The sequence below is a fragment of the Corylus avellana genome, chromosome ca3 (assembly GCF_901000735.1).
Source record: "Corylus avellana chromosome ca3, CavTom2PMs-1.0".
Lineage (NCBI taxonomy): Eukaryota > Viridiplantae > Streptophyta > Magnoliopsida > Fagales > Betulaceae > Corylus > Corylus avellana.
The window spans coordinates 17,101,508-17,112,506 of record NC_081543.1 but is presented as its reverse complement, the minus strand read 5'-3'; positions in this window follow the sequence as shown (position 1 = coordinate 17,112,506).

The following is a 10,999-nucleotide window of genomic DNA, read 5'->3' as shown; positions in this document are numbered from 1 at the left end:
TTTTTTTTTTTTTTGCATTTTTCTTTTAAAACTAAGGAGATAAGGTATCTCCAATGGCCAATGACAAACTGACATGTGGCATGGGATAAGATTCTATTTCTATTTTGATGTCCCAACTATTTAGAATTGCAAGATTTACCCCCCACTACCTTTAATTCATTTTTCTTAATTTATATTTCACCCCTACCATTTATTTCAACTACAATTTACTCATACATATAATTATTTACCACACTAGGAATTATTATCCTACTACCATTAACCCATTTTATTATATCTATTATTCTAAATCATTCCATGTGCAATTTATCTCATTAATTAATTTAGATTACTATGAAATTATTAATAATAAACTTAATAATTATCTTGCGCGTTACATATATCCCTTTAGGAAATCTTTTTGTAATCTACGAAGCAAAAACACCCTCCAAAGGGAGCATGGCTAATGTGAGGTACCTTCTACGTCATCTCAGTGTTTCAACCATAACTTGAAAGGACTTCCCGAGAAGCTCATCTATAATGGCATCTGAAGAGTGTACAAATGAGGTATTGTGTGAGGACAATCAATACACTCATCTGCAAGTTTGTCTTATGTACATACAAACGAGATATCCAAAGAAGAACTATAAGATGTGGTTAAGCTTAATCACTTATATAATGTGGTTAAGTTTAATCAATGAAGGAAATAAACAAATCAGAATTTCATTAATTAGAATTAAAATTGGATTGGATTCAATTCCTTATTCTACACAAGTATTAGTGTTTCGACCATAACCTTCGACTCCAGTATTAGATTAGGGTAAAATCAACGGTATTAGAAATTTAACGCAAAATGTGACAAATCTCTCACAAATACGATTCTCCTAATTCAGATGCTTACTATGCCAAAATTGTCCCGCAATATAAAAATGAAAATCTAGACGAATCATATTCCGATTAGTACTACGTTTTCTTCCTATTTAAGCTTGTATTAGGTTTTCTTGAAGTCTATTTAAGAGGACTTCTAAGAATGAAATTTCAAGTGGATTGGACGCAATACTTCCGAAGAAAACATAATTTTTTCCTCCATATGATAAGAGAGAATAGTCTTTTGGATCTTTGAAAGATGAACAAGTAAAGCATAGTTATAGCAATGCATATTATTTATTAGTCTTATGGATAAACATAGTAACAAGATTTTAAAACAAATAACAGTCATACAAACCATCAGACTATAAGAATTAATCATTGAATAAAACATCAATCTTTTATTGCAATTTGCATATTTTACAATATCCAATCTATCCTCAGAAAATCTCTACTTTCATATTTTTTACATAGTCTGTATTATATGATTTTATGACATCTTCTTGGAATCTTCATTCCACCTTCATACTTCATAGTCTATGTTTTCTTTTCTTGGTTTTCTAGTTTCCTGGAACTTTTGCAAAATGAATTTTAGACATGAATTAGTACCAAATTCACACACTAGGAATTTTGGTAGATTCTTACTAAAACATATACCCTTTTAAAACAAATACCTTTACCTGAATGTTTGAATGTCACATACTAAGGGCATTTTCTCAACCAGTGACCATCCTCTTTACAAGCGACAAATCCTTTTAGACTTGCCCTGGGATTTCTTCATGGTTTTATTGATACCCTTGGCAAAAGTATTGCCATATGTCTTGGACTCACACTTCTCTTTGCCTTTTGGCTTTGAGCAAGAAGAGCTACCAATCACCACACTGGACCTTTGTTCCACCATGCTTTCCGCCGCATTACTCTTTAATTTAGAAGAAGTGCAAAACTCTTTGCCTTTAATATTACACTTGAATTTCTCATAACAATGTATAACATAATTCAGGATCTTATCAATCCTAGATTGACTATCCAATCTAGCATCAAGTAGACCAAGCTCTTTCATTTTGACTATTTGACTATCAACTAAAATTGAGTCAGCCATTTCCGTATTAGAATCCTGTTTGGGAACATGATAATTCTTCCCAAACTTCGCTTCCAGATATTTTAGCATATCTGAAGCGTACTCAAAGTTTTTCAACTTCTCATAAAACTCAGGTGTTAATGATGTCAAGATAAATTCTCTTACCACATCATTAATACCCTCCCATTGACCATATGCCACTGCACAATCTTCAATGGAGTCTAGAGTAGGTTTTTCTGGTTGTACTTACACAAGATTGTGCCCCTCAATTGTCACAGACAAGTTATATTCTTGTCTCGAATCTTCATATGATAACTCAGCAATGATAGAGATAAGACCAACAACCTAGATCCGTATACATTGCCTACGTATTCTATTTTGTTGGTCCTATATCTGTCATAACTGCGTTTGCTGGGATCTATGCGTATATTTGTGAAGGTAAACTTCAAAAATTTTCTTTTTATATGCAACGGATTAAAACGATCCCCAAGATATTTTCCCATCAAGATAAACATGTATTTAGATCTTAAGCAAACATATAAGTTATAATTACTTACATGTTGATTCGGCATCTCCTAGGCATGAGGTCATAGAATTGTCCTTTGATTCTTCTCACATTGTTGGATTTAATAATTGAAGTTGCAACATGCTTGCAAACTTCATGTATTCATCCAAACTCATATCGCCTTCATTGCATTCCTCGTGTTCTTCGTTTTCTTCATGAACTTCAAGAACATCTTTATGTTCTTCGCCAATTTCACGAACACTTGATCTCACATCAAGAATTTAAATATTTTCCATCAAATGGTTTAAAGAGTTCTCCATAAGATCTTCTCTTTGATGACTGTGAGTGTGGGCTCACAATGTTTTTCTCAAGAATAAAAGAAGAACTAGAAAGCATAAACTAGGAATCAAAATTCCCAAGGTGGCCGTGTATCAACTCTAGGGGAAGAATGAGGTTGTATTTTTGTCTCTCACAAAAATCACAAGCTCCAAGCCAAATGTATAAATTATGCTTTCACCTGCTCCTCTATTTATAGTACTAGGTGCGTTGGAGAAGATAGAGTTCTAATTGAAGTGAGACTGAAACTCAAAATCCCAGCCCTTATCATACCACACGGCCAAGGGAGAAAATTCATTTCTTGCCCTTGTGTGGTACACGGCCATGGGGAGATTTTGACCATAGGGGAAGGAGCTTTTATGCCCCTTTTTAGGTTGGGTTGCTGGATACGGGATCCTCGTAGTAGGCTGGACCAACATCCAGCAGAGACGGCAACCTTTTCAATGCTCCTTTAAATAACTTTAGCCCTTTGAAAAAAGGTTGTGAACAAAGTGACAGTTAGAAAATTCTTTGGTTCAACTACGAAATGATTCCACGAAAGGGTAAAAATGTAATAAGCACATCATGAGGATTGATTTGATTAAATCAAAAATAATCATTAGAGAGCAGTCACAATTCTTTAGTGAAAATAATTGTGATTAAAATAGTATGTGTGATATGATCTTGAGAGATATATTTACAGGTTTATTAAGCTAATGATATTTTACCATAGGTCCCTCTTTGAATTAATATAAATTGACTGAGAAAATATATTATTCCTCAAGTATTTATTTATTTACTGTGATGTTTTATTGAATAAAACATGAGCCAAAAGATTTAATCTTGTTGGTTAGTTGGATAAATAAATTAAATAGAAGCATTGAGCTTATGATTTAATTCCAACAGGCTAATGAATTAAAATAAGCCTTGGGCTTGTCTTTTTAATTCATTGGGCTTGTTAAATGACTATGAGCTACATGAAATTAATTCCAAAGGGCTAAAGTTATTTAAATGAGCATTGGGCTTGAGGATAAAACCCAAGCCCAAGTATTTTAAATGAAGTGGAAGTGGGTTAGGGCTAGAAGCCCTAGTCTAGACTCATGGGGAGAATTAATCTCCACATGGCCGTGTACCACACAAGGGCAAGGGAGGAATTTCCTCCCTTGGCCGTGTGGTATGATAAGGGCTAGGATTTTGAATCTCAGTCGCACTTCGATTAGAACTCTGGCTTCTCTACAGAACCTAGTACTATAAATAGAGGAGCCAGTGAATGCATACTTTACACATTGGGCTTAGAGCTTGTGATTTTTGTGAGAGACAAAAACACAACGTCACTCTTCCCCTAAAGTTGATACACGGCCACTAATAAGAGCCGAAAGTTGCACATTCAAGCCCCTTAACTCACATATGTTAATTCCTTAGCATTTTTATTTATTTGATTTTGTTTTGTTTGAGTGTTTTCAGGTTCTGAAGGAAAAATACAATTAATTCCATTAATTTTTGGGTTAAAGCACACTTTGAGAAGACCTAGAAGATGTGGTTAAGCTTAACCAATCATAATAAATTACCTATATGATGTAGTTAAGTTTAATCAAATCAAGGAAATGATTAAATCGGAATTTCTCTAATTGGAGTTAAAATCGGATTGAATTAAATTTCAGATTCTGTACATGTCATAGTATTTTGACCATAACTTTCGGCTCAAGTATAGGATTAAGGTCAAACAAGCAGCATTGGAAAGCTAACTTAACATTATACAAATCATTATGAAATAAAATTTTCCTAATTCAGACGTTTGCTATGCCAAAATCGTCCCGCAATATAAGAATGCAAATCTGAACGAATCCTATTCCGATTTATACTTGGATTACTTCCTAATTTAACTAGGAGATTGAAGTATGATTTTTTTGGGATTCCTAGGGATTCTAGGGTTTGTTTCACACCTTATAAATAGGCCTTTAAGCCTTGAAGAGAGGTGTGCTTAGTTTTAGACATATATCTTCTTGGAGGCTTGAAGAGTTGAAGATATGGTAGGAGGCCATCCCAGTACCACCATGAGCGGCTAAATTCGTAATAGGGCGTTGAGTAGGCCTTTCCAAGTAAAAATAGTTTAATTTGATTTTAATTTGGGGTTTTCTATATTATGCATGATGGTTGTATAACTGTGAGAATTGATTTTAATGTTTATATTCAATCATTATGAATTTCTTATCTTGTCTTGGATAGTCTTTTATATTGAACCCAAACTAAAATAAAATAAAATAAAACCATTTTTACTTGGAAATGGCTATATCAACGCCCTATTATGAATTTAGCCGCTCATGGTGGTGCTGGAATGGCCTCCTGCCATGTACATCTTTTCTTCAACTCTTTAAGCCTCCAAGAAGATATTTTAAGTCTAAAACTAAGCACACCTCTCTTCAAGGCTTAGAGGCCTAGTTATAGGGTGTAAAACAAACCCTAGACGCCCTAGGAATCCAAGAAAAATTGTACTTCAATCTCCTAGTCAAATTAGGAAGCAATCCAAGTACAAATTGAAATATGATTCGTCCAGATTTGCGTTCTTATATTGCAGGATGATTTTGGCACAGCAAACGTCCGAATTAGGAAAATCCTATTTCACAATGATTATTTTGATTTAGCTTTCCAATGCCGCTAGTTTCACCTTAATCCGATACTTGAGCAGAAAGTTCTAGTCAAAATATTATGACGTGTGCAGAATCTAAAATTTAATCCAATCCGACTTTAACTCCAATTAGAGAAATTTTGATTTAATCATTTCCTTGATTTGATTAAACTTAACCACATCATATAGGTCATCTATTATAATTGGTTAAGCTTAATCACATCTTCTAGGTCTTCTCAAAGTGTGCTTTAAGCCCAAAATTAATGGAATTAATTGTATTTTTCCTTCGGAACCTGAAAACACTAAAACAAAACAAAATCAAATAAATAAAAATGCTAAGAAATTAACATATGCGACTTAAGGAGCTGGAATGTGCAACATTCGGCGCTTTTCAACCACCTTGGGAATTTTGATTCCGAGTTTATGCTTTCTAGTTCTTCTCTTGTTCTTGAGAAAAACATTGTGAGCCCACACTCACTATCATCTTTAGTCATCAAAGAGAACATCCTATGGAAAAATCTTTAAACCATTTGATGAAAAATCTTGAAATTCTTGATGTGAGATCAAGTGTTCGTAACATTAGCGAAGAACATAAAGATGTTCTTGAAGTTCACGAAGAATACGAAGAATGCGATGAAGGCGCAATGAGTTTGGATGAATACATGAAGTTTGTAAGCGTGTTGCAACTTCAATTATTAAGTCCAACAATGTCAGAAGAATCAAAGGGCAATTCTATGACCTCATGCCTTGCTGAGGCTAAATCAACATATAAGTAATTATAACTTATATGTTTGCTTAAGATATAAAAACATGTTTATCTTGATAGCAAAAGAGCTTGGGTATCGTTTTAACCCGCTGTGTATAAAAAGAAATTTTTTTGAAATTTACCTTCACAAATATATGCATAGATCACTACAAAAAACATTCTGTCACATTACTAAAGGTTAGTAACGTGTGGTTAGAAACATGTGCAGCGTGTTACTAATTTGGATGTTACTAAATTCCAATTAGTAATGTGTTAGAAATTGACACGTTACTAAATTTTAGTAACATGTCACGTGTCAAAATTGACACATTACTAAAGTTTAAAAAATTAGTAAAAAAAATAAAACCACAAGCTCCACTCCGAAATAAAACCAGATCCAGATCCAGTATGATCGCATCAAAATCTCAAAGGGAAATCTCAGCAACTAACAACAACAATAGACACAGAATAATGGCAATCGCCATCAAAAAAGCATAAATCAGCGCAAAATTTTCCAAAAATTAAAAAATAGGTTTAGTTTTAACTCTAAAACGTACCGTTTGCTTAGACCAACACACCAATATTAGCCATGTTAAGCTATTACCCAACGATCAAGTGGAAGATCACGCAGATCACTCCCTAATTAAGCATGTCATTCAATGTCCTCCTGATAAGGCATCTATTCATACAAGGCATGCTTCATTATCATCAGCTCATGCAAGAAAGGAATGTCAAGTAAGCTGTCATGCTCAAAAGGAAAACAAGTGTCATGCAAGAAATGAAAATAAAGTTGTACACAATTCAAAGCCTCCACGTATTAAAGAACCATGCACTACAAAGGGAATGCATTAACTCCAAGAATATTTGTTAATTTTTGTAATTAACAAATCCCACATAATATGGGATCGTCTTGTAAATAAACATGCAAAACTGTATGTAGCTGATTTTACCATCAAGGAAATTATATCTTCTAGCCTTATTTTATTTTCAAGCCAAAAATTGTTATTAAAGACAGATTCGGATCTCATATTACTAATACTACAACACTTTCTCACCAACCAAACAAATCACAAAATATGTACAAATCAAACAAAAAAAAATATGAAGCAAATTCAACCAAATTTCATCACCACAAATTAATTAAATTAAACAAACAAAAAAATTTGTATTCAAGCACAATTCCCATTCCATTTCCAAAAAATAAAATAAAAAATTAATTTAACCTACGTTTGCCACCACCGAAAACATTGCGCACTGGCCTCTTTCTCCCAAAGATGTCTGTTCCCCAAGTGGATTCAACCTGAAAAATCAAACCAAACCAACCAAAAAATCAAACCCAGAAAAATTTCAAACACCCAAACCCAGCAGAAAAATTTCAAACATCCAAACCCAAACCAAACAGAAAAATTTCTCTTCTCTTTTTCATTTTCTTCTTATCTTTTCTTCTTTTTCTCTTCTTCTTTTCTTTTTCTTCTTCCCATCTGAGAGAAGAGGGAGCTACCATGGGGGTATACTGGGTGTGAGAGCAAAAGAGAGAAAAAGAGAAGAAGAAAGATGAAAGAAGAAAGAAAAAGAGTGGCCGGGAGGAAAAAAAAATAGGGAAGAAGAAAGAAAAAGAGAAAAAGAGGGAAGTAGCTGGCGCGTGTTTCCAATGCCCGTTAGTACCATTTAGTAATGTGTCAACTTTGACACGTTACTAAAGTTTTTTAATTTTAATTTTTGAATTTGAATTTGAATTTTTTTTTTTTTTTTTTTTTTTTTTTTTTTTTTTTTTTTCAGTTTCCAAATTAGTAACGTGTCAAATTTGACATGCTGCCATTCTTAGTAAGGTGTCAAATTTGACACGTTATCATTTAGCAACGTGTCAACTTTGACACGTTACTAAAGTTTTTGAATTTTTATTTTTATTTTTTCAGTTTTCAAATTAGTAACGTGTCAAATTTAACACGTTAACGTGGGTAAAGTGACACATTACTAAAACATTTAGCAACATGTCATAAATTGACACGTTACTAAATGGTAACGTGGCAAAAAATAATAAACAGTACACATGTTACTAATACTGCATTTTTTTGTAGTGGATCCCAACAGAATGGTATCAGAGACAACTTCAAGAAAACATTGTTTAGATTGTTTTTTAATTTTGTTAAGTATATGGCTCTAGATTTTTGATTGATAGTTCCAAACCATAAAACATGTTTATGAACATGTAGAGTTATGATCTGGAACGTTTCAAGTCAAACGGAGCAAGTTCGATATTTTATATATAATTTATCTTTTAGAACAGTGTTACTGTTTTTCCACAGCAACAACTGCTGTAATTACGAATTTTTTCTGGAAGTCTTGACAAGTCCTAAAATTAATTGGGTACTTGTTTCGACATGAAAAATTCGTGGTTGACGCAATGGTTTGAACAGATTCACATTTCGATTAATATTGAAAGAGACATGGTTCGTTCTTCATTAGTTGACAGATCTGGAATTTTCAGAATTCCAGCAGCAACTGTTTAATCACGAATTTTATGCATGATTTGTGAGTGCTTAAAAATTAAAGTAGCAATTGATTTCGCCTGTAAAGATGTTGTTTGATGCATTGAAAAATCAAAACGGTGTTTTGACTTTTTCTTAAACACGTTTCAGTAAGTTTTTCAATACAAACCAAATCTGGATTTTGAACTAAAACTACATGCATTGATTTGTAAAAAAAAATTCTTTTGATGCAAGATCAAAGAAAGAAATTTCATTGATTATGAAATATATTATACAATGTATATAACATGTTTTCAATCAAAATAAAATAAGTTACAAATCATTGGAATGTGTTTTGAGAAGAATCTTGAATTATATTCAAGTTCTTGAAATAAAACACATAAAGATGAAATCTATTGTTTTTTTATTTTTGAGTGCTAGTTTACATATTGTCATTGATTATAATAGAGTTTGGAATCAATGAGATATGTTTGCATTCATTATAATGATTGGTTACATAGTGTTTTAATCACAATGTAAAACTAAGATATGAATTGAATTCACAACTAAGCAGAAAAGGCGAACCATGGGTCCAACCCTTGTTTACACCTTAATGGGCTTTAGCCATGGGTCCAACCCACGACTATGAAAAAGACTTGAAATGGTAACCCGCCGCCACTCATGGAGTGCAATACCTAGGCTTCATGAAAACTAGGGGCGGCTATGCCTTGGATTATGTAGGCTTTTTCGAAACCCTAAAACTAATCCATGAACCCTATTAGGAAAGAACCGAAGATCCTTAGCCTAATATTTTAGGATCTCATTTTCCCAAGAATAATTTGGTAAATAATAATTTCCAAGGGAATTATGATTCTCCAAACATAGAAAATTCCAAACAGGTTGGAGTTTGATGTTTAAGAATCATAATTAAGGAAAATTATTAGTAAGGATTGTTTTGGGAGTCGTAACTCCATAAACTAAGACATAATTTCTATTGACCTAATTTTGATTAGGGTCAATAATGTATTTTGGATAAAAGGTTTCTATTTATAGAAAGTTTCTGTTTTTGGAAAGTTTTGGGCTTGAGTTTTTTGAATTTTTCCTTAAATAAGGAGGTGGAGGTTTTAACTCCTAGCACCTAATATATGACAAAGTTCCTTGGAAAATGATTATACCCTAACATTGTAGGGTTAACCATGTCATATACATTAGGGCTTCTATTTTGAAAACTAATTGAAATCTTCTTATTTTAATCAATAAGAAATCTATGCCTAAAAAAATAAGGAACCTAACTAATTGGGATCACTTATTAGTTTGTGATAGAAGATCCAATACAAAGTGTTAAAACTTTACAATACACTACAAAAAACAAAATTTTTGCTAACTTACATTTTCTGGCGTGTCAGGTGGTTTGACACGTCAGAAAATCCTCCTAACGGGTCGGTTTTGACGTGTCTTAGGCGTTAAAATTATAGGTGTCAGAAACGAAAAATTTCTGACTTGTTAAATTTAACACATCAGAATTTTCTGACGTGTTAAAATTGGCATGTCATAAAAATTTTTTGACGTGCCACTTTCTGACACATCAAAATTTTTTCTGATGTGTCAAATTTTGACATGTCAGTAAATGTTTTTAATTGAAAAAAAAAATCTAGGAAAAATTTAAAAAAAGAAAAATTATTTTTTTAATAATTTTAAATTTCCTGACGTGTCAATTTTGGCACGTCAGTAATTTAAAAATTATTAAAAAATAATAATTTTTCTTTTTTTAAATTTTTTCTGGATATTTTTTTCAATTAAAAATATTTTTTTAATTCTGGAATACAACATACGTTTCTTCTCCCCCCAGCTCTCTTCCTTCCTCCATTTTCACCCTCTCTCTCTCTCTCTCTCTTCTTTCCTCCATTTTCAAAAAACCCAAACCCAAAAAATCTTCAAAAAATCAAAAACCCAAATAAAAAAATAAACCTTATCCTTCTTCGATCTTCTTCTCTTTGCATTTTTTTTCTTCTTCTGCTTCTCTTCTCCTTTTTTTTTCTTCTGCTTCTCTTCTTCGATCTTCTCTTCATTTTTTTTTTTTTTGCTTCTCTTCTTCGATCTTCTCTTCTCCTTTTGTTTTTCTTCTTCTTGATCTGCTTTTCTTCTAGCTCTGCTGTCGTGTAGAAAGATTGAGAGAGAAGAGGGAGATTCAGAGACGGAAAGAAGATTTGGAATTAAATAAGAAAAGTAGATCTGGGTAAAGAATAAATAATAAAAGAGGGAAAAAAGAGGGAAAATTAAGTTGAATGTCCCACTATTTTTTTTCCTGACGTGCTAGTTTTGACACGACAGAAAATTTTGACGTGCCAAATTAACACGTCAGAAACATATAATATATATATATATATAAAATAAACATGATATAAAAAAAATAAAA